Source organism: Ambystoma mexicanum, chromosome 6p, assembly GCF_040938575.1.
Source record: "Ambystoma mexicanum isolate Mex_15411 chromosome 6p, UKY_AmexF1_1, whole genome shotgun sequence".
NCBI lineage: Eukaryota > Metazoa > Chordata > Amphibia > Caudata > Ambystomatidae > Ambystoma > Ambystoma mexicanum.
The window spans coordinates 1,388,267,963-1,388,290,894 of record NC_090935.1 but is presented as its reverse complement, the minus strand read 5'-3'; positions in this window follow the sequence as shown (position 1 = coordinate 1,388,290,894).

The window sequence follows — 22,932 nt, the reverse complement described above, 5'->3', positions numbered from 1 at the left end:
AGGGGTAAAACTAATGAATGCCAATGAAATCCCCGTCGCATTTACAAACAGAAAAGCTAAGTAAACCCCACTACCCCCCACTCCCACCTGCAACATAACATCCCTAGCTCTCTCTCTCTCATTTGCAGAGAAACACACACACACCAAGACTAACTTGATTTGTCTCTTCCCCAGGAGAGGTCTACTGGGAGGGACAGGCGGAAATGAGGGGTCAAGGGGTGGTATGGCGCCCTGCCAGAAGATCTTTGAAGAATGCACACAATCGTAGTAAACTTAAGTATTCTCTCACTCTCTTTCTCATTCACCCTTTTGTATTGTATCGCTCTCTTTCGTGCTCTCTCTCCCAGACGGACCGACTCTTTTGTCATCATCTGGCAATGTTGATGGGGAAAGAGAAGTAGTGATGGAGGAGCAAGGTGTGCAGCTGTGAAGTCACGAGAAAACCCAACAATGTGTTGAGTGACCATTGACGAGGACAGAGCCACACCATATGGTGACACAATCCTTTCCCTTCCGTTTACATATCAGAGACCACTCCAATCTGCACCCTCCTGCATTTTGTCAAGTCATTGCCAGAGCTTGTGGCATTATGTGAGACACACATTTAACATAGTTAGTGATGGCAAGATGCGAGGTATGTATTAACAAAAGGAGACCGTTTATTTGAAATTTCATGTGTCAATTAAAATTGTGGCATGAAATACTGAAGACTGTTAGGTTCTAATTGTGAGGAATAATAGCTCACCACTCAAACCCCTCCTCATCACCATTGCTGGACCGATGACCCGACATGACACAAACTTGCCTCTGCTCGCCTCCTCCTATTACAAGGAGAAAACTGCAATGTTGTTCATTGCTCTATTGATTGTGAAGTAGTCCCACACTGCTGACTTTTTGTGTGGGATCGGGCGCTGCGTTCAGTTTGGTGGTGAGGGATTGGTGAAGGTGGAGTACTGGGCAGTGGCACAGCACAAAACGGTGCTACCCTCATGCGAGCCATGCTGTGAGGTGGCGGAGGGACTCGCCAACAAAGCACAGGCCATGCAAGACTCCGGGTCATCTAGGACCATCACACATGTGCAATGCCATTGAGGATCATGCTGCTGCAGGGGCACACCTCACACTGCACTAGGTGAAAGATGCAAGCATGTTTTTTAATGCTTACACCATGCAATTAGAGTAGAAATAAGGAGGCGATGGCTGGCCCCTGATACCCAAATGTAGCAGCCACCTCTTTGCATGGACAGTAATAGTACAGTAATGATGCCATAAGAACACATGTTCATGCTGGCTCTGCCTATATATTCTAGTATCCCCATGTAAGAACATAGTCCCACCTGCTTTGCCCTTATTGACAGTTACACTTGAAAACATGTTATTGCTGACTGCACAGCTGCTTCCCATTCAACCATGTAAGGAAACTGCTCATGTTGAATTTGCCCTTAATGCCAGTGAAAAATGCAATGGCAAAGCAAGGAAACATCTCCTTGCTGCCTGCACAAATGTCCCTTACCCACATAATAACACTTGCAGTATTGTTGCCCTTAAAGACAGAAAAAAGCAATTAAAAAGTAAGAACACATAGGGCCCGATTCTTGGAATTTTTGCATGATTCAAAGTGACTTTGCACAAACCCTGATTCATGGAACAGTGCAACGTGTAGTTTTGCAGTGCAAAACCACTTTTCAGCAGTGAAAAGTCACTTTGAACCGTGCAACAAATTCCATGAATCAGGTCCATAATATCCTTGATGGCTACACAAAGCTCCCTCCCACCCTCTCACCATATGAGATGAGAACAATCATCATTTTGGCTTTGGCTGAGCCTTACAAGCAGTACAAAAAAGCCATACTATAGTAAGAAAACATCTCTTTGCTAGCTGAAAGTACTCCATCTGCCTAAACCACAAATTAGCCTGTCATGTTTATTTTGCCCTTAAGGCCAGTAAAAAATGCAATGCCACAGTAAGAAAACATTTCCTGGCTGACTCCACAAATGCTTATCTAGCCCCAATGTAAGAACACACATGCCTTGCCATTAATGTGAGAAAATTGCCACCATGCCACAGTCCCATATATGTCCATGCTGTCTACCTCATTAAAACCCCCATCCCACGTCTATGTAATAACAATCAAGAAGTTGGCTTTGCCAAAAAATAATGCCAGTAAAACATGAAAATGTCAATGCTCCATTGCCCTCTGGGCCCCCAGCATCTCGCATTCACATGTAATCACATTCATACCCATTCACCCACCAGTCGCTCACCCATACAGCTTCTCTCACATTCACTCACACACAGTGGCCCCCCTGGACATGGGGCAGTGGGGCCCCCACATTGTAGGGGTTATGAGGGCCCCCACTAACCCAGTGGTACAGACTTGGATTTGCGGCTGTGCCATTAGGGATTTCCTTTTGCTTGTCAGCTGGTGTCAGTGCATGGCTAAGGATGTCATACTCTGAATCAAGGCCTTCCTCCAGTTCCCCAATCCAAGAATAGTCGTCCCGTAGTTCACCCTCTTCCTGAGTCTGAGACAGTTGCCCTCATCACAAGTATGGTGGTCCGGAAATAAGGGTGCCGATAGCAATGGACGTGCACTCTTTCCATACTAGGCCATACTACGAGAATGCTGGCAGGTGCCATGAATCCCCCGACAGGCCTGACCTGCCGGGTTCTTTAGGCCCCTACCGGTATGTCTCTCACTAAAGCAACGGCACCAAGCATATCATTAACACCAAAGAGCCTAATCCATATTGTTAAACAATAATTCAACCTGTGCCCTGCCTTATACACAACATCTAGCTTATAGTGGTTTTGCTCACACTACAAAAAGTGCAACATGTATTATTTTTAAATGTGACACAAACTTTCTGCTAAAAGGTGCCACATATTGTATTGAATATGTTTCCAATCTGGAGACACAAAAAGAAAATTGGAAATGTCATTCTATTGGTTTGTTAACTACCTACAAGTTATAAGGATTCCAATTAAGCATGAACAAGGCACAAATAAGACGTGACCCATGCACGGGTCCGCACACACCACAAGTGACAGGAGGGCAGAGAGACGGAATGGATGTGCATACATGCGATGCAAGGCACGCTTGCCCCCTTTGCCATTCTTGCACACTTTTCATTATACTTTTCAGCTAATACCTGTGTGAGAACCCAGGTTTTCCGTTCTGAAGGCTTTTATACTGAGTGGGGAAGGTACACTGGCAGAGTGCCCTGCAGAGGACCCTGGATATTTCCCAGTTATCCACCTCATTTTCGATCTCTTTTGTGTCGGTACTATGCGAAATAATCATTTGATAAATATAAACAGAAATCTGTGTGCCGTACAGTGTGTGTGTGTGTGTGATGCAAAGAGCTCTGTGTCTGCAAGGAAGTGCAGAAAGAAGTTAAATCATGATGGGCCCTGACTTGCTATGTAGCCAATCCCTTTCTTATATTCCCTGTGAAATAGGGATTCTTAAGTGACAAGCTAGTTGAGGGCTTGGATTGAGGTTTCTGATGCAGACGAACATGATATTATGTTTTATGTTATTAGGAGAGCATTCACAAGAAATGAGAACGTCAATACTAGCACAGAACATAACTGCATGGCCCAATGCCAGTTCTAGTATTAGACGAATTGAGGGATTTGTGCACTGTGAATTCAGTTACCTTGCTAATTGATGCTATTTAGCACAAGGATTCCAGCCCATTTAAATTCTATAAAACATTTCCGCTAGAAAGTGTACATTCAACTAGCTGGCGTTTTAAGTCAAACACATATCAACATAGGACAGTATCTTCTCCCTTTTGACATTGGGTAAGGCAGAGGGCTAGGACACTAGAAACTATTGTTTAACATTCATATAGCGCTGATTCCTTGTTTGAAGGAAACTGTTTTTGTTTGCAGGAACAGCGCAGAACAGTGAAGAATTAGGCCAGTCGTTGGTCCTGGGGGCAAATTGTGTTATTGTGACAGTGGTGAATCCCTTTAATGGGGGACTTTCAGGTAGTTGGTGATTGTTCTGAGTCCATCCTCTAGAGGGCTGTGGGTGTCAGTTGCTGACAGTGAGATTCCCTTTTCTACAGGGATTGATGAGACATTACAGGCCTTTGAGATATCACATCTATCACAGAAATTAGAGATGTATACTACCCATGGTGTTCTAGCTCCACATGGTCAGAAGAGGACTTTGATCTGGATTTGATATGGTAACAACAAAATATTTGCCTAAACTAGCAGCTCCCCTGTACAAAATGCATTTATATTCTCATGGAGTGCCTGTCGGCAACCCCATGGAAACAGAGACAATCTGCGAAAGTCAGTACACACGTATGGGAGACAAACACATAAAATAACAAGACAACATATTGATTACCAGCTGACCTAACTCATAGATGCAGTTCTTGAAACCTGTTCGTCTGGTTTCCAGCATGAAAACTCCTGACTCATCACACCCTGGGGAAGTGGCTCTTTGAAGGCGCCCTGGTACTTAATATTAACTGGTCTAGCACACCGGACAGATACTACTTGTCGTGAAAGACACGCTGCTTAACTCTGAGTCACCATCCATTTTTGATGGCACTGTTACTCAAACACATTCGGTCAGAGTTTACCAGAGCTTCTCTCTCTCTCTTTTTGAGGATGGTTTGAAGGTTAGGACCAGGATTAGAAGATACTTAAAATATGCATGTCATTCCTATCAACTAGACAAATCTGTTAACACTCTTACTGCCTACCCCTATTCTCCAAACCCCTTCTACACTCGTTTGCACTTTATGCCGTTTGGAGAGGCCTCTGAACAGTCTTAAGTGCTACATCAGCAAACTAAGATTGATGCTGCCTGTATTTGTTCTCCCCTTACACTTTCTCCCTGTCATACAGCACCACACCTAACATCTCTACTCATCTGTTAAATGTCCCTTACCTACTGAGTCCCTCAGCAGTTTTGCTGGATTTCTAGGATTTATGTTTTTTACCTGGTAAGAGTGTGAGCCTTTTTTCCCACTCTTACATGTGTTTTGCTGTGTGTGTTTTAACATTTCTTGTCTTCATAGACTGTGGAGCCTCACCTACTCCATAAGCATCATAGTTTTACTGTTTGTTACACAGCACCTTCAGTGCAGTGACACAGGGTTGTCTTTTAGACTTCCCAACTCAGACCCCATTTTCTGGGACTGTCTAGTGTCTCCCAGAACATGTTAAGTTGCCATTGCCGTTATTAGTCTCTTTAAAAATCCACAGACCCAATGCAAACTATCTTACACAGAGTAATGGAAAGGGTTAATACTTATCCCTTTTTGGCTGTTTCTCTTGGAGCATTGTTATGCTCCCTTTTCATCAAGACTTGGCTGGTGGCAGTGGTAACTACCCTATTTTTCCTACGACGGTTATCTTAAATAACCTTGGTATTGTTTTATGCTATATTGGTAGCCTCGAACTAAAACCCGCTGGACCATATACGTTTTTATACGGTTCCAGCTTTGTTTATTCACCATTTCTATTTGAAAATGTCTTTCTCGTGTTTTACTCTGCGCGCCAAACCAGGTTTGGTTCCTTTGTTCACTGTCTTTTCTCGGGCTTCTCCGCAGAAGCCCTCCTTAGGCGCCTGAAAGTCTGGGAAGCCAGGATGTGAGGGAGGGGTTTTAGGACCCCTGCCATGGGTTCCCTTGGTAACCCAAGTCACACTCGTGTTTGATTGGCTAGGTGACTGTCCCGCCAGGACAGCCACCCTGGTGTGTGATTGACAGCCAGGCTGTGTGAATGGGGGAAAACTGCATAAAAAGCAGGTCTCTGGTATTGGAAAGGCAGAGTCACCACTGGAATGAAAGAACCGATGAGGAGCTGATGGAAGAGGACCCCTACAACGACTGAAGCTCCCGGTGAAGCCCTGCTGCAGGTCTGAATCTTCAGACTCCAACAACAGAGAAGATCCTCCAAGAATCTTCTTCCCCTGAGCTGGTGGGACCAACCAGTTTGCACAAACTGCAAGCCAGGACTCCCTCCTCTGGTTGAATTTGCTGTACAGAGCTACAGTGAACCAGATAGCCAGGAAGGTCAGACCCTGCTTGGGTTTTAAGGCGTGCACCTTTTATTTGTTGCTTTGCTGTTGGTTTCTACCCTGGGCAGTGCAGGACCCTCCAGTCTTCCTACTTCATGTCAGTCCGACAGTCGCTTCAGGAACCATGAGCCTGCAGGAACTGCCAGGAACGTCCACCTCAGCTACAGCTTCTTCTCCATTTAAAGGTTTTTGCTCTTGCTATCTCCATTTAAAGGTACTGTGCAAATTTGGTTGTTCATTTCGTCCAGCCGCAGTGAAGGTGTGTGAAACCTTTTGCCAATCCGAGGGCTTGTCCTTCTCTACTCTTTAAACTAACTTTTCTGCTGACCAACTTCTTCCGGAACTCTTGGCAAAGACTTAACCGCGAACTACCCTGAACTGTGTGATCTTGAGCAAAAGACTTTTGTCCGATTGACTTTGGCCCTAAGCCTTTTTGATTTGATTCCAGCACTGTAGTTCCTCTTTCTAGATTTCCCTGCTTACTTACTTGTTGGTGCTGCTCAATATGTGTCTAACTTTGTCTTTCCCTCCCTTTTGAAATTGTTGGAGTGCCATTTTGCTCACACTTCATGTTTGAGCTAAACTTGTTCAGAATCTATTGGGAGTGGTGTGGTGTATTAAGAGTGTGATTTTTAACTGCTTTACTTTAGTGAAATGTTATACAATTGATGTGTAAATAAATGTATATTCTTTTACTCAGAAACCTTGAGTCAGTGTTTGTTTGAATCATAGTAATTGCTGTCCTTTGTGTAACTATTTGATACTGCTCACTTGCTCTTGAGATAAGTCTGGCTGCTCCGCTACTGCTACCACTTTACTGTGTACTACAGGCTTGTACAAAAGGTGAATTTGTACTGTCGCTTGTAGTCTTAATTGTGTGTGGTGTTCCCAAAGGGTACTGCATATAATTCTGCCTAACATCATCCGCCAACCCCTCTAGAAAAATAATTTGCTTTAAAGCTTCCATTATGTTTTCCACACTCTTAACAAATGGATACTACATGCCATTTTTAGTTTGGGCTATTAGATGGCGCTGAAAGCGGTACCTTTAAGCCAAAAACCATTGCCATTAAAATTAGAACTTTAACATAAGAGCTTCAAAAATTAGCTTTGAATGAGGGTCTGTAATGCTTTTCCAATGGAGATGACATTTGACGAGGGATACAAAGTTGTTAGGTTATTGCATCCCTCCCAATTCCTGCCCCTAGCCATGTTAATCCCTTTGGCTAATCCCACCCATTCCTGCCCATCTCAGAACTCTTTGAGCTCTTTGAGCTCTTGCATGCAGGCTTAGATGACTGTCTCTAAGGAAGCTCTCTGGAAACAAGCCAAAATGAGTGGTCATCTTTGAATGAGAAAGATACCATGCATCTTCCAAATAAAATAATACATTGGGCCTCATTACGAGTATGCCTTAATTCGGGTCCGGGTCCGTGGTCCCTGAATGAGGAAATACCTGGCCATTCTGACTTTGGAGGGCCCAGTATTTCCCCATTCAGGGAACCCGGACCTGGACCATCCCCATTCCCATTGAGCCCCCATAGGGCTCATTGAGAATGGGGAGCATGCTAACAACAGGCCCGTTAATGACAAGCCCGTTGTTCGCATTCTGGGATGCTCGCGGGACCCGTTAAGGACGTCTGGTAAAACCAGACATCCAGAGCAGGACCCGCAAGCAGACCTCGTAATAGGACAGTATGGGGTTAATGGCTCTGGCACCTTTACCGGTGCCGTTAACCCCTTACCGCCCACTTAGTAATGAGGCCCATTGTTTAAAATGCTAAAGTAATTTGCAATTTGGGAGCAGGTTTTGATTTGCAATGAATGAGGGCTAGTTTTGGAAAGCTGCCACTATGGTGACTTGACATTTTTTTTCTTCATAATGTACTGCTGCAAATAGAGATTGCTCTTCCAGTCCCTACAGACAATCATAAAAATAATAACAACTGAACATTTTATTCATTTGTTAGAACACTTAATGAATTTCATGGAATCGTACAAGACCATCATTTCAGGGATGATGAAGGCTGAAAACACTCATTGAAACAGTGAGCTACACACTGAACAGAACCAAACTGAGAATACAATAGCTAACTCCACCATCACTCAACTAAGGGACTGATATTCTCACACAGTCAGAAACTAGAAACAATTTACTTTGCAGGGAAATTGAGGCCTACATGTTTACATCTCAAAGAATATTTCCATGAAAAGAAAAATTAACAGAGGCTTGGCCAAGATTATGAAGGCACCAACAATTCTCAAACTGGGCACCTCCCTATGGCCATAGCCAGAAGCTTGAAACATACTTCTTATGTCACATAAAGCATTGCAATCTGACATACTTTTAACCGACATACCTAAACAGAAACGTACTTCTCAATATAAAATGTCAATAAGTACATGCAAAACAAACAGGGATATTGTAGTAAAACCAGCAGGCAAGGGTGGTGTTTGTGGTCATTGTATCAGAAATACAAAAGGGCAGCAATCAGACAACCTCTTGACACAGAGTATTGCCAAGAACTGAGTTATGACCCCACCGAGGAGTGCAGATATCTCTGGAACAAATCCTCAAGTTCATGTAAGCAACATTGAGGATCGCCGCCAACATCTAATAACGAACAATCTATCACCTGTGATATGCTATTGGCTCCCATAGATACAAAAACTGCCTAATCATCTCTGGGGTCTAGCCCTGGGCACAAAATTGTTACCTTAGTATTTAAAACTTGTCATGGTAGATCTCAAGCTGTGTTTTGTATAAGATAAATTCAAGAATCCACTAGCATTCATGCAGTACATCAATGAAATGTTCTCGATATGGACAGTAGGTAAAGATTATCTTAAACATTGACATTGATCTTGGATTGTCTTTCACCACTGCAATACATTCACCATGGAATACCCTAAGACAACAATACACTTCCTGGAAACGAGCATATCTGTTGGAAAGAACGGCCACCTAGTAACAGCTGTATGCCTAAACCAACAAACAGAAACACATACCAGAACTGAACAAGTTGTTTGGAAGCCACACAAAATGGTCTATTATCTGCATAATACATATGTCCAGCAGTAAGAGAAGGGACAACCAATATTCCGCATTATGTGCGTTCTTGTTGCATATTCTGTGAAACTACAGGGCAATGATCTCTTGTCTGTGACAAACTTCTTTCAGCCTGTATCCCTTGCTGCTTGTCGAACTGCACCAAGTTGATGAATCCCATGGAGCCAGCTTGCCAGTTCAAATCCAACTCCAAGCATTGGAAAGCTCCCAGAAACCTGGCTTGACAGTGTTCAGATCTTGAAACAAGATCAAAAAGGATACATCAGTGTTTATGATATGATATGATATGGCATTTATAACGCGCCTGTACACAAGTGTCCCCTGACATTCTTCTATGAGCTCTAGTGATATTTAAGACCCAATTCTATGCTTGAGAGACATTATTCAATCAATCAATATGTTTATTCGGATTAGTACATCCATTAAACTCCAAAGCATAACAGGTAAAAAACCATTACTGACAATAGCATTTCATCGAAATTTTAAAACACAACAATAAGATTACCCTACAATTATACAAAAATCAATGCATCACAGGTAAAAACCTAATTATTGGATTTAAATAGATCCTTACTAGTCAGATAAAACCCCTTTCTCTTGTATGTGAGTAATTAAGTCTGGAAGGCCCAGGTTAACAATGTTGAGTCAGCAGACAGTAGAGAAAGTAAAGCCAGTTTATATAGATGAATATCCATATTGCTAAGCACCAGCAAAAGTGTGGACCTTCTCACATTTCTGTATACTGGGCAGAACAATACAGAGTGTTTCAGGTCCTCTATTGCCGCCCCACAAGCTGGGCAGCTTGGATTATAAGAGAACCCTGGCCACTTTCGGGTATTCCCCCTCAGCTTTAAACAGTCAAATCTGGCCCGTGTGATCAGCCACCGGTCTCTCTTTTTAGAACTCAACACAAGATATAGCTGAATCACATTTGCCCTGCTTATTACAGCGTGAGTTCTATCATAATTTATGACGAATTCCATATGCTCCCTCTTCTCCCTCCTGGCCCAATGCAAGATCTGCTGATAGTCTTTCATTTGCCTAATAGATAGCAGACTGTCTGGATGGGCAAGGGTCAAAATGTTACTTGTGCTCAATGCCTTATTGACATAATCTAACCAGTGAATTGTGCACCAATTTGTCTTAACCATGAGACTCCTAATAATAAAATGGCATAGAATGGCTCGCTCATTGGACCACAGGTAAAACCAGAAGGTGCTAGGTGCTAACGCCCACTGGTCTTCCCAGAACTCCATCCCAAGTACCCTATGAACCGAGACACAAGGGGAGGAGCCCGGGAGTCCCGGGTGCTGCCTAAAAACTTATTTTCCTTCACCTGTATCTTGGTGGTATTTAAATATCCCTGCAAAAGTGCTCCATACAGGGTAACCACCTTTGTCTGAGCAGTACATACCCTTAAAACCAAATCCAGGGGTTGATCCTGCCTACCAGCTGCCTCATTTTCATGGATTGCTTATTTACATGTGCGGTGCCCGTAACTGACTCTGAAAATTTAATGCAAAGGAATCAAATTCCCTAACTCTTGGGATGATATCCCCGTCACACACCATGCGACGTATTTTTGCAGGCCTCTTCCTTCCTACGCATCCAATTACCGTTGACTTGGAGGTGTTAATTGTTAGCCCCAAGTTTTCCATGAAGGCTGCATAGGCATCTATCAAGATGTGAGGGGCCCTTAGAGTTCTGGCTATTAATACTGTGTCATCGGCATACGCCAGAACGGAGAGGCCCTCCCTCCAAGACTCGGGTATTCCGTCCTGGGTCCAACAGGGCCATAAAAAGCCCATTAATGTAGAGGGTGAACAGTATTGGGGCCAAACCACAGCCCTGATGAACCCCAAGCCCAACTTCAAAGCATGCGGTGCACTCCCCCCGGGTCCGCTACGGACACAGACCTATTCACCCTATGAAGTTCTCGCAACACCACCAAGACTTCCTCAGGGCATCCCAGAGACCCAAGAATGGACCACAACTTCAATCTATCCACTTTACCGAACGCATGAATGCAAGATAAGCTGCCACCCCTCTACAAAACACAGAATTGGCAATCAATAAATACAGGTTTAAACCCTGTTACATTGTTCCCCGCCCCGGACGAAAGCCAAACTGGATATCTGACAGTACTGCCCCCTCCAAAACCCAGAACTAAATGTGCCCCAGCAGAGCCCTTCCAAATATTTTGAAGTAGGTATCTAAAAGGGATATAGGTCTATATGATGTCGGACACATGGCATCTGCCTTTTTGATAATGGCAGTTTTCCACGAAGGTGGGAAGTAGCCAGAATCCAGGAAAGCATTATACGCTAAAGTGATCAAAGGGGCCCATAGATCAATATGATGCAGAAACAGATCAGAAGGAATAGCATCAGGGCTAGGGTCCCGATTACGAGCTTATGCCCTGATAGCCAGAGAGATGTCATCTATTTCAGAGCGCAGAGAAGGGCTGTTATTCCTCTTCTCCTCTGAAAAACCTCTATCCCAAATAGGGAGGCAAAGTGAGCCACCCAAGTTTCCACCAGCATATTCGTGCCCCTCGAGCTTTCTGTCGATTCATGAACCAAATTTCTAAAAGGCTTTTGAGTCATTTGCCTTTGATGCTTCTAAGAAACCTTCCCATGCTTTCTCCTAAATTTCCATTTTTCTTTTCTTCAGCGAAGAGCGATAGTATGCTCTCGCCTGCCTAATCTCCCCTCCAGAGGTAACTGGAGATTTCAAGGCATTCAGGAGGGATTTTTTTTTGCTGAAATGCAGTGTGAATTGGACCATCTCCTCCTCCTTAAACTAGCTTTTTTGGCTGCACTGGACCACAAAGCCCTCCGTCAGTGCCCCAATATACCAACAAAGCACTCCATCAGCTATTCTTAGCTGGCCTCATTCTCTAGAATTCCGTTAATTTCCAGGGTTTTTCCCGCCAAAATGCCTAAATGCAAAGCAGACTCCCGGATTCTCTCCCACTTGATTCTTCTTTTTGAGATGGCTCCCGCTCCAGCCAGACATGATGGGCCCTCAAGCGGGCCTTCTCCTCCAACTAGCCCCTTTAGCTCAAAGCTAGAGGTAAATCTGCAGCTTTCAACCCAAACTCGGGACTGGGTGGAGCGGTAATTTCTCAATTCTAACAGTGGGAGCATATTTTTGCATTTGACACTCTGTAAGTAGGCAAATAAGACATGAGGCACATTAGGATAAAAATGAACATTGCATTGCGCCATGTAATAGAACAATTCTCTATTGGTTCCATCATATGAAGCCCAGTAGGTGTAAGTAAATCTGCAGATTATCTTGAAAGGCGACAGTACAACCCTAGCCCATTATGGGGGCTGGAAAAGCATGTGTTTGCCTCTGACAATGTTTCCGTTTCAACACATCTGCGTTATGTGCCATTCTTAGGAAGGCTTGGGCGTTGCAATCACTTCAGGAAATTGCTTGGATGTGGATACCAGGAAGAGGCAGACACACATTATATTTGGATAAACTGGAATCTGATTGATGCAGTGGAATGTTAAGCCTATTGTACCTGTGATCAAACTGTGTGGGCCTCATTACGAGTATGGAGGCTGCCTCCATACCGGGGTCCAGTACCGGGTTCCTCCAATGAGGACTTACCGGGCTATTCCAACCATGGAGGACCCGGTAAGTCCTCATTGGAAAAACCCATCACATGCCCATTTGAGCCCCCATAGGGCTCAGTGGGAACGGGGAGGGAGCTAATAATGGGCCCGTTAATAACGGGCCCGTTATTAGCTCTCTGGTCCCCTCGCGGGACCCGCTAAGGACACCTGGATTTGCCAGGCGTCCTTACCGGGTCCCGCAAGGGAACCTCGTAATAGGGCATCCCGTAATGAAGGGTGCCGGTCAGGTCCCGGCACTCTTCAGTACGGGAGCGCCATGGCCGTAATGAGGCCCTGTGTCTTTGAAACTTACATTTTGGAATTTCTCTACAATACCATCAATGTTTTGCACTGGTTCCCACTTGCTACACTAATTGTGCTTAAGTGCTTGGATGCGTTACACATTACATGAAAAGCTTTGTGTGAATTCCATGGCTCTGCCTATATATTTAATGTCGCAGCACTGCTGTTGAGCACTGTTTCCAGTGCCAGCTCTTCCTTTCTCTCCACCTCTGGTTCTTCCTCTGCCTTATGCTCCTCCCAACAACATCTTACAGCTGCGACTGAAAGTTTGGTGTAACCAGTAATATCTCAGGATAGAAAAAGATTGGGCAGCTTTCTGAAAGTAGTCTCTAATGTTCCCTTGTGACGCAGACTCACAAAAAAAGTATCCTGGCAGTATGTTTTATGGGCTTGGTTGGCTATGTAGACTAGGTACTGGGCTTGCCATATGTTTAACTTGCTTTATTTTTTGGAAATGCCAAAGTCACTTGATGTGGTCTCTGAGCTCTTGGGAAAGGAATCACTTGCTTCCGTGTCCTTGAATTAATTTAAAGCTGGCACAGTCAAGATCAATAGCAGTGGATTTTCAGCGGTGTGCATTTTAGCACCAGCTACAATAATCGACCATGATGAGCAGGCGTTACAACACGGATGTCCTTTGTTGACCCACAACACTGCAGTCCTCTACAGCCTCACTATCATGTTCTACATATTCAAAGCATGGACGGCCACCCCTGCATCAGAATACCCATTTACTCACTACCGCAGATGGATGTTAGATGTCAGAATGTACATCACAGTGCAGCTTTGTGCCAAGCATAAGCCTCAGTGACGACCAGGCTTCATGTTGTGATGATTGGTTCTACTTGATGTCCTTCAGGCTCCAAAGCAATAACATTGGATCAGGTGAGCGGGCTGGAGAGCACGGCAAACCACATAGATAATGGCTGCCGAATCCACTTCATGCAGTTCAGTATCAGCGTCTTTCAGGTAAGCAATCAAGGAATTTAAGAGTATCGGGCCTCCAAGAGTGAGAGAATTGGGAGAGAACCAGTCCCAAAGGGACAACCAGTCCCAGAGAGTGTGCGATGTGCATGGAGAGAACTAAACCCCGGGGACAACCAAACCCTGGTAAAAGATCAAGAGTAGACAAGACCTGTTTACAGAAGTACGAGCCAGGGTTTAAATAATACAGCCTGTCTGTTACTCTAAGCAAGGGGTAAGAAATGCCTCCATTGGTCCCCAGGCCCCATGCCCAGTGGAGGGCGCGTCAGGCAGGTCTCAATTCGAGGGTACACGTGGGTGGATGGAGTCCACCAACTTTTTTCAGAGGATGGACTCAGTCCCCCCAGCTAAATTGAGAAACATTGTATGTCCTCTTTGAATTCATGAATTACAGTCGACCTCAGGGATCGAATTACAATCATCAGATTTGTAGGCTGGACACTTCACCACTGCGCTATACAACCTGATGAAAAATAAACAATTTCGGTACTGCAAGTTCCAGGGAAAACATTTGTATTGGTTCTTGGAGTTTAAAGCATGCACATATTTTAACGTTTTCAAAAACACTATTAGAACAAAATATCCTCTCTTGGTTACGTGTGTGTTGATTATATGATAGGCAAATTGCATTCCTCCTGTGCAATTTGGGTGGTTATGCAAAGCCAATTTAATGAACTGTGAATAGTTCACCAGTGACATCACATCCAATTGCATTTGTTGATGAGTGCCCACTTTCATTTTTACGACGTGACCCCTGACCTCAGCCCACACTAATATCAGGGCTAGGAGTGGTCTGGGGCCGAGCAGTGGTGACTGGCTGGCAGCCTGTGATGGGGTGCTCGGCCTCTGGCTCCCCCGCACATGTCAGACAGAAAAAGGAAGCTGTCCCTGGTTCCTGTTTGGTGTAATGTTAGGGAGCCACAGGCTTGGAGTGAAGACAGAGCATCAAGTCAATTCCTAAGCTCAGCAAAAATCAAAAAAGCCTTTTTTTATTTGTATATGTCTGCAAGTGTGTATTGTGCATACATGTAACGTAGGTATGTAATGTATATATGCATGCGTGCATTGGTGTGTATGTATTTATTGGTGTGAGTGCTCGTATACTATTAATGAGAATTCAGTCCTTGTGAATGTTCTGGTTGTGCGTTTGGAGACTGCTGTGCGAATGTTCTAGATGTGCATGCAAGTGAATGTGAGAGAAGCTCTATGGGTGAGTGACTAGTAGATGCATTAGTATGAGTGTGATTACATGTATGTGTGAGGTCCTGGTGGACCCGGGATGCATTGGAGCATTGACATTTGATTTACTTTTTTCAGGCAAGGACAACTTGATTAGTGTTATTACCTGGAGAAGGGACGAGGGGTTTCAATGGAGCAGAAAGCCTGAACAAGTGTGGTACTGTGGCATGGCGGAACTTTGCTCACATGAATGGCAAAGCCAACATGTGTGTATTTTTAAATTGGGAAGAAGGGGGAATTTGCGGAGTCAGCCTAGACATGTTTTCTTATTGTGGCAATGCATTTTTTACTGGCAGTAAGAGCAAAGGGTGTGTTCGTTTGTGGTTGTGCAGTTAGCAATGAGATGTTTTCTTATGGTGGGATGGCTTTTTTCTGTCATTAAGGCCAGGGGTCAAGTCCTAAAAAATAAAGTGGGGGGACTCATCAACAAACGCAATGGGACGTCACCAGAAATTAGCATTTGACAGTGAAATATACACATTTCATTAAATTGGCTTTGCATAACCACCCAATTTGAACAGGACGAATCGCATTTGCCTTTCATAAAATCAACACACACACAAAACCAAGTGAAGGTATTTTCTTCTAATAGTGTTTTTTAAAACTTTAAAAGGTGTACACATTTTAAACTCCAACCTCATTTCAGCTGGGGGGGACTTAGTCCACCCTCTGAATAAAGTGGGTGGACTCTGTCCCCCTGCGTGTACCCTCCACTTGAGCCCTGATTAAGGCCCTGCGCAAAATCCCTTATAGCCCTCTGACTGTGAGTAAAGAAAAGAAGTGGAGGTGTGCTATAGCCACAGGACTGTATTGTGCATTAGCGATCCTGGGGGATACCAGCATCTGCCTGATAGGACTATCCTCATCACTGGATAATTCATCAATCCTGACATTGTTGGGGGAGACCAACCCCAAGGAGAAAATACCTTCTAATTTTTTACTGTAGAACAACCCATAGACCTGACAGGTAGTTATCCAAAGGCCTTGCTATATATGCACTGGCGCCAAGGGTCACACCTTTTTAACAGATTAGAGAGCCTATGGGAGGCCAATATCACTATTGGATGAAGATCCCCAACACCAAATAGATCACACCATCCTACCAGTTTGCTTTGACTATTTTAACAGAGGAACACCCTGTTCCATTATGAAAATACATCCCATCCTCATTAGAGCTTATCCAAAACCATCACAACCATATTAATAAAAGTATTTAAACAAACTTCTGTGTCAAGAGTTTATTGAATCTGTCAAATTCCTCCCATTGCATTTACTGGACCCTCAACCCAGAAATGTACTTGTGACAGACCCTTTACACAACTTTTATTTCAAGTGCCCACCTTTCCACCTATATAAATACAAATGCAAAAATCATTCAGTGAATATGACACTGCGGATAATAGTAACCAGCGGGCATCCTGAATCTCCATCTTCTTGGCAAGTTGTCTCCGCAATGATGACTCATGAACTTCTTCACTTAGGCATTCCCTTTGTGTTTCCAGAATCAACCCATTTTTACATAAAGGAAAGGAACACACACTTATGATATGATATGATATGATGTGGCATTTATAACGCGCCAGTAGATAAGTGTTTCTAGGCGCAACATTTACTTCCTTGGTAAATAATAATATTGCAAGCTAAACATAAGCTAAGACTCCAATTTGGAGGGTGCATCCATTCAAATGTTTGAGGGCACCTAAGCAACTTTGAGTCTCCACATTCACAAGTTGCTGGAATATTGTCTGGGCTACATTCTGGGAAATCACACAAATTTGGATTATTTTCAGGCAGCCCAGACATAATTCATGTATAAAACCACATCTGGTCTTGGCTCCTTCTTCCCTGGTCTTTGGGGAAGGCCTAACTGATGACCATATATTGTTGCTTTATTTGTCTTTCACATAAACTGAACATAGTTACAAGGCAACAACATTTTACACAAAGGGAACAAGGTGTAATGCACACTGGACCTTTAACACTGCAGTACCTCAAGAGCAATCTGTAGTTGCATCAAGCTAAATGCCAATATAGACAGGTAAATTGTCATCAGTCAGGCAAGCACACAGCTACTCATGCAAATAGACTTACGCAGGGCTCAGAGTATCATTGGGGCATTCCAACCTTGATGGACTAGGTGGATCTCAGGGGCACATCACTGCGTTGTGTCTCTGATTATGCATTTATGCTTTAGGACCCTCTACACTGTATTCTGTAAAAGGAAAGGGTCTTATCAACAGCGGGGTCAATGGGAAATACGCTGTGTTTGGTTTCCTGACACTATTGTTGTAAAATGGTCCAGAATGTTCTACACACTAATTTAGGATGTATCTAGAATGTGTCTTTCTTTTGTATAAAAAGACTGTTTAAACATGCTTAATTCAGGAAATTGGCTAGTCAGAATTTTGAATCATGAGACTATTTACAAGCGAATCGATCAGCACTGTGCAAGATTGAGCATATACAACAGGGGTGCCGTGTTCATAAATAATACATGTCAACCCACTATGAGACTCTTCCTTTGCTAGAGATTGTTGGGATTTCAATGCAAAACCAAAAATCTGTTTACCTGCAGGATTTAAAGACAATGAAGAAGACATTACATGGAATTACACAGAATCCGAAATGCAAGATTTTAGAGGAGACCTGGATGGAATTCCAATGCATTATTTGCATTTGATATCATGACTGAGATCAACAGACTAACACATTTTATTTGATAAACTGTGGAAAATAACTTTCAGAGGACTAAGGTCGAAAGCTACAATTAGCTACTTTGCTGTCCCCTCTTGAAACTGGATGGCACTATTTCACATAGTGGTGCTCTACTATGTTGAAAGTCCACATCTCTACCTAATACTAACTTTATATCCCCACATGGAAGTAATCAGCATTCCAAACTCATTCACCAATGGGAGATTTATTCGATGGGAATAATTAGATAACACATCTACATTACGACAAAGTATGATACCAGGCAGGTATGAAGTAAATACATGTTTGCAATATCCACAAATCATAGACGCCTCTGTTAAGCTGTCAGATAAAATGAACGTGAAGAGGGAAAATGGGGCGCTCCCTTCCCCCGATTCTCAGCCAGACCATGGCCTAGATCGTTACGGCCTAAGCACCCACCACGAGAGGAATTCGACCCGCTCACGGATGCCCCAGACGTGAACATCTACCATGGCCATGCCTCACGTGGCCAGGGAAACTGCCGTCAGTCAAGCCACATGTTGGAACCTCTGGCGAAGCTGACATAGACCACATGGATCAACTCATCTAACGCAGCCACAATGGAAGTCACCATTGTTAGAGATGCCATGACGATATAGCCGCCGGACGGTAACACACGTGCCAGCATGCAAAACTGGACAGACCCACACCAATCGCAAACGCGTATTTAAGCACAGAATGTGCAATTGTAGATGTCAAAAATTTAGTAAGCATGGATCACATGAAAGTTGAATATTCTTACTACGTACACTTGAAACAGTTGCAAAGTATGAGAACAGCAGAAGAGTATAAAGTTCTATAACAAAATATGTCAGATTAATCATACATATCACAAATATACATGGTGCAACTCTACCTCCTCATTAAGCCCTTTAATGTGGCTCTGGCATTTGAATATCATCTTCTGTTCAAAGGTGGAAAGTCTCCTGTCTGTCTCTTGTTTATTTGAACCATGAATTTTTTTGAGAATAACCCATCTTAGGTCCTCATGTGTATGTCCCTTCTCTAGAAAGTGTTTCACCATCGGAGCCGCAATAACTTTATTTTTAATGCAGCTTCGATGCTCTGTCATTCTGGTCTTACACTTTCTATTGGTTTTACCAATATATTGTAGTTTACACGGACATGTAATTAAATACACAACATTTTCAGAATTACAATTCGTCATTTCATTAAGAAACCATACTTTTGAAGAATTCAACTGAATTTGTTTGGTCTCTGCTGTATATTTACACATTAAACAATTACCACAAGGGAAATGTCCTTTCACAATAGTTAGTCCCCACAAGGTGGTTTGTCTAGGTACCACAGGTTGCTTGACGGTAATATCATTTCTGATAATCATGTTCCTTATATTTTCGCTTTTCTTAAAGGCTACAATTGGCGGGGGGGTAGACACATCTCTGTAAACTTTATTCCATGTTTTTTTAACAATGCTCTTAATCTTATAAAACAGGTTTGAGAAGGTATTGACAAACACAATACTCTCTTTTTTGTCCTTTCTTTCTTTCTTTTCCAATAACGCTTCACGGTTATTATTGAAAGCTCTCTTGGATGATTGTTTGACTAACTTAGCCGGAAACCCCTTACTCAGGAGTCTATCAGAGAGCTTAGAAGCGCTATCACTGAAATCCTCTTTTCTACTGCTATTCCTTTTTAGTCTCAGAAATTGACCAAAAGGGAGGTTGGCTTTGATGTGATTAGCATGATGCCTATTAAAATGCAAAAGTGCATTTTTATCTTTGCCTTTATTGTATGGTTTGACCTTCAAGACTCCACCATGATGAAAAATGGTGATGTCCAGGAAATTGATTGCATCTTCATTGATTTCACGTGTGAATTTGAGAAAGGGATCACATAGATTCAGCCAATCAACAAATAAACCAGCCTCTTCCTTGGTCCCTCGCCACAGCACAAAAATATAGTCTATATAGCGATACCACTTCAAGACATTGATTTTGAATGGATTATTGTCTGTGCACACAAACCTTTTTTCAAAATATTCAACCTACAGATTCGCTAGATTCGGTGCCATGGCGGCACCCATAGCCATACCTTCTATCTGTTTGTAAAAATCGCCTTGAAATTGAAAACATTTTTTTGTGAGGGCAAACTCTGCACACCATAAGATGAAACTGTTACTAACTGGATGTCCATCTACTCTGTTAGTCAAAATCTCTTCAATAACAGCTAAAGTGGCTCTCTGTGGAATCACAGTATGCAAAGATTGGATGTCAAGACTGATCAATAAAGTTTCGCCCCTAATAAAAGGCAGATTTTCTATCTTACTGATCGCCTCTGTGGTGTCCCTGAGGTAACTGTCCATCTTCAGAACAAACTGTCTTAAATAAAAATCCACAAATTTGGAGAGTGGTTCAAGTATAGAACTGACTCCTCACACAATAGGTCTTCCGGGGGTGTTTACCAGACCTTCGTGAATTTTAGGCAGGATATAAAACACAGGCACTCTACCTTGATCACGGATAAGATAATCATGTTCTTGTTTGCTAATCATTTCCATTTCAAGGGCCCTTGATACCTTGGATTTTATGATTTCACCATTTCTTTGGTCGGATCATTAGGAATACGACAATAGCTTGTATCATCACTCAACAATCTCTAACATTCTTTCACATAGTCAGAGTAATTTAAGAGAACAATAGCTCCCCCTTTATCCGCCTGCCTCACAATAATGTCATGGTCTTTGGCTAACTTGGATATTGCTGTGCGTTGTATGGTGCTGAAGTTGGAGTGATGAGGGATTCCTTGTTGTTCCAGCTTGTATAGATCTGACAAAACATGTTTCTCAAAAACAAGGGACTCTGCGGTGTAACTGGAGGAAGGAGCATTGAAGGTGGATTTGTTCCTCAGGCCAGTGTGCTTGAGATTGATATACTCATTCCCTGAATCAAAAAATTCATTCAGATGTAGTTTACGCATAAAGACCTGAAATTCAGACCTAAATTCAAATGGGTCATGATATTTTGTTGTGACAAAATTAAGGCCCATATTCAGTACTTTTTCTTCACTATAGCTGAGGGAATAGTTAGAGAGGTTCACTACCACTGATTCCTGGCTCTGCTCTGTGTTTGTATTTGATTGCCCCAGTCTCCACGGCCGGGTCCTTGTCCTAAAAAAGGACGTCCTTGTCTTTGACGGTTAGGAAAACGTTGTCTTCTGCCCCTCCCTGGACCTGATTGATTGGCTGAAATGCCAGAACCTGCACTGTCATCGTCGGTAGAGCTATATGAGGTATTTCGAAAATGTACCCTTTTCTAATTAAAATTAGTCAGTCCTTGAGAAACATTAGCAAATTTATAGCCATCACCTATGTAGGGAAAGATTTTCTCATGGCTATAATTTTGCAAATCTTTTTTCATTCTTTTTACACGTTCCAGAGTTGTATCATTTTTAAAATCTACAAGTTCTTTCATATGTTGTTCCAATTTGGTTTTGAAAGTTTCCAAATCTAGATCTTTTTTTGCCACCATGCAAAACTGGTCAGACCCACACCAATCTCACACGAAGAACATACTCACTACCATGACGTAACGGACCGTTTAATACACTGATGCATCGTTGTTATTTTTCACATAGGCTAAGCTACAGCACCGCAGAAACGCAAGACGCAAGAAGAGTTCATGTACATGCTTGCAAATGCTTCATCGCTACTATAACCATGACAACATAAGGCACTGATGTATAAGGACCCCTGCCATTCACCGCGACCCCTGTGTTGTGAACCATATGCTGCCTCTCTCAGACGGAGCTGTAAGGTGCTGATCATGCAGAAAAACCCTGACAAGGGCCTCACAGCCAAGGCCACAACGTTGCAACTTACACGCTGCGTGCCCCAAGCCAAGGTTACACCTGCTGCGGCTAACCACCCCTCAGAGCCGAAATACAAATCAAATGCTCATAATTCTGCTCCAGCCACGGTCTCACCACACATGACTGTTAAGACGGATTTCTGAACTCTGTCCTGGTGGCGCAGAAGTTCAGAAGGCCAACCTAATTACTTGGAACAGGGTAACCTCTGGACAAGCCAGACCAATCAGGGTAGCGATCGCGGCGGTCAAGACTAGGTCTCAAGAGGGGTGAGGGTGACTGAAAGCCCGCAATGAGCACACAAAGCAAGGACACTTACAAACTACTCCAAACAGGTGTTATATTAAAAATATATACACATTTATTCCAAGGCCTTTAAAACAATGACCGTAGCGAGAAATCACAATACAACTCTAGTAAACCAACACATACCATACCAATACAATATCTATACAAATACAACAAGTCTCAAGCGTTAGATGCACGAAATGTGTAGTCCACCTAAAAGGGAAGGAAAACAGGCAGTGCGAAATAATGCTTAGACCCAGTCCGCCTTCAGAGGCACCTAACTAAAAAGAAGTCCGAGCCCTGCGAAGAGTGGAGCCTTGTGCTCAAAAGTACCTGCACACGCTGGTGCCAACGGGCAAAAGGGGAGTCTCTTCGAGGGAAATCAGGCAGTTCAGTTTAGTGCACAAATGAAGAAGAACAAGTTCCGCGACTCAAGCGCAGCCTCCACTGTGGGCAGAAGCAGAGCGTGAGTACGGAAAAGGGTGCTGTTTTGACACAGCGGGGAAAAGCTATGGGCTCCTGCAGGAGGGCGACCAGTTCCTAGCTATGCTACTCACCGGTCCCCGATGCAAGCAGACCCAGGCTTCTCCGCGTCAGTTTCAGTCTCTGGCAGGGTCAGAAGAGCAGGGAACGTCTCGTTGTCGTGTTGAGTCTGCAGCAGCAGAGTTGAGTAAAAGATGTCCCAATCGAAGAAACCCGCACAGTTTGTTACCACAGCAGGGCAACGGAGCGGCCGTGTGTATCTGAGCCAAATGTTCACTACTCACATCAGTCCTGGGAACGCCAAGTGTACGAAGCTTGT